The sequence below is a fragment of the Montipora foliosa genome, chromosome 1, assembly GCF_036669935.1.
Source record: "Montipora foliosa isolate CH-2021 chromosome 1, ASM3666993v2, whole genome shotgun sequence".
Taxonomy (NCBI): domain Eukaryota; kingdom Metazoa; phylum Cnidaria; class Anthozoa; order Scleractinia; family Acroporidae; genus Montipora; species Montipora foliosa.
In genome coordinates, this window is record NC_090869.1 from 7,564,135 (window position 1) to 7,566,634 (window position 2,500).

At 39.4% G+C, this 2,500-nt stretch overlaps 1 protein-coding gene across 1 annotated transcript in view; it reads right to left on the reverse strand.

Annotated features, from left to right (window-relative positions):
• The window catches only part of LOC137969543 (alanine--tRNA ligase, cytoplasmic-like), a 28,854-nt gene extending 27,237 nt beyond the window's left edge, over positions 1 to 1,617 (reverse strand). Inside the window, exon 1 of the mRNA XM_068815878.1 lies at positions 1,337 to 1,617. The gene's annotated coding sequence lies outside the window, so the exon portion shown is untranslated. The remainder of the gene's footprint in view (positions 1 to 1,336) is intronic.
• Between the last annotated feature and the right edge of the window lie 883 nt (positions 1,618 to 2,500).

Here is a 2,500-nt window from a genome sequence, read left to right on the forward strand (position 1 = left end):
ACAAGTCTTGATGCAATGATTACTCAATAAAGCGCTGCGAAAATTGACGTAAATTTCTGGCAGGGAATCCGAATTACAGATTTGAGTGTACAGTGGGACAGTAGTGATGACCAAATCTTGAGTACCGAATAAAAAAAAATGTTTATTCAAAGTGCGGGTTACAGACGAAAGAGTTAAAGTGATCCTAGCACTTATTTGGAAAGTTAACGCAAAGTAATAATAATAATAATAATAATAATAATAATGGAACTTTATTTAACGAGGGTGAAGCATTGATTACTGGTCACCCAGTAGTTTTTGTAATGGCCCTCCTACAATTAAAGTAATAAAACATATCGATTAATTAATTAACTACCTTTGTGATCGACCAACTAAATTTACATAATGAACTGCAAAGTGTCTCTTATAGTCACCTGAAAAATTCAGGAGGCTTAAATGGAATTTGAATCCATGACGTCTTTGATGCCGGTGCAATGCTCTATGAAAGAAGTGCAAGGATGACTTCACCCTTACATCTGTAACCTGCACTTCAAATAAACATTTCTTTCATTCATTAGTCTTATCACAGGAACATATGAGCCCAACAAATTGACCAGCTCCCAACTGAGTCGCTCAATAACTCAGTCATAAGTTTGAGTCTCGTTGAAGCCACCTGAATTTTTCAGTTGTCTATGAGAGATAATTGCTTAAATTGTCCAGATAAGTGTGAGGATCACTTCACTCTTTCATAACTAGTGCCATCTGATTACAGAGGAACAGCAAAACAGCTTTCAAAATAGCTTCAACCACAGACAGCCTGCCCTAAGCTCAAAGTTAATTTTCGATACAAAGTCTATAAATCGTACACCGAGCTTGGGCTGCCTGTGCTTCAAGCAGACCTAATGCCAACTTGATTTTCCACAAAATGCATCACATGGTACAACTCAGCCAACAAAACAATTACAGGAAGAGAGAAGGAAATGTTTCAGTTTCGCTTCTACTTTTCGTTGCGAGTCTCGCAGGTCACGCTCTCGGCCCAAAGCCCAATATTTAACGCTCGTTGTGCAGGTTAGCAGAAGTAAATGAAAAAGCAAATCCACTCAAACATTCACAAGTTAAAGATGGAGATAAGGACAGTGTGCGCGAAACAAAATTGTTTTCCAATTTCCATTAGGATCAGTTAGCTTTGTTTATGCTTGATAGCTTCACGTGGCTCACGCCCTATTAAAAAACAATACTTTCGAGAAAGTACATAAAGATCTACAAACATCACCGAACCTTATGAACAATACACTTCTCAAATACAGTACACAAGGTTCTCGTGATTAGCTTAAACCCATAAGAAATGAATGATTACCTGGTTCATACCAGCGTTTGCAAACAGCAATGTAGGGTCTTCGTGTGGAACAGTTGACGAGGAGGGGACGAAGGTATGTTCGTGCTTCTCCACAAAAAAGTCTACGAATATATTTCGCAAATCCTTTGCTGACAAGTTAGGATCCATTTTGGAGGACAAATAGATTGCTTTCTGTGATCTGCTACTAAAAACGGCTGAATTCAACAAAGAGACACGACTTTCCCGAAAACACCGGAACAAAAGCATGAAAGTTCCTAGGAAATCATGCAATACTTCGGTAGCCACCGCTGACCTCTGTTTTTTTTCCTCTTGTTCCCACGCCTTTCAGGGGGTAGCCTCTTACGACACTCTCGTGCGACTAAAACTGGAATGTCCAACGGAGCCGTAGCCTGCGAACGCAGACTACGGCTATTCGCCCGGAACTACAGATGATTCGCCCGATGATATTTAATTGACTTAAATTAGTGCACAACAACAATCATAACGTGAAAAAAATAAATAAAGGAGAATTTAACATTACCTAGCATAGTTCGGGAATTTAGTTCCCCAAATACGCACAACATCGTAACGAAACTATTCTGTAAAACTCGTAACTATTTCTCCACCTCGGTGTAATAAGGCCGCCGAATTTAAAGGGAGCATGGCTGCTAGTTAAAATGTTAAGGATTACACTCGCGGCATTTTTGCACTGTGCTTTATTTATGTAACAATGGAATCAGCATTTATTAAAAAGATGTGACCTTTTTTATTGTTTTATGGTTTAAATGATAACAATATATGGTAAGCAACATTAGCATTCACCAATCAAATAGCTGGCATTTCGATCCTTCACAGACGGCACTGTCAGTCTAAAAAGACCAGCAAATAAGTATATCGCCACCCGTTCACAAGAACATCTCTCATAACTCGAGAAGCTACGTTAAACAGATCAACGCAATTAATACCATAGAGGAATTTTATTGTATCACATGTTCGGAAGTTGTAACGACGCGCCAAGAGGCGTTAATGTGCGACGTATATGAAAGATGGCAACATCGACGCTGTGGTACTGGAATAGCCCTTTTCACGGTTAGTTTTTCTCATTTGCATTACAATGGTAATGATCTGGTTCACTTCTAGCTCTGCGCATGCGTAACAAGCGTGATCGTGATCAACGGGTTGGCT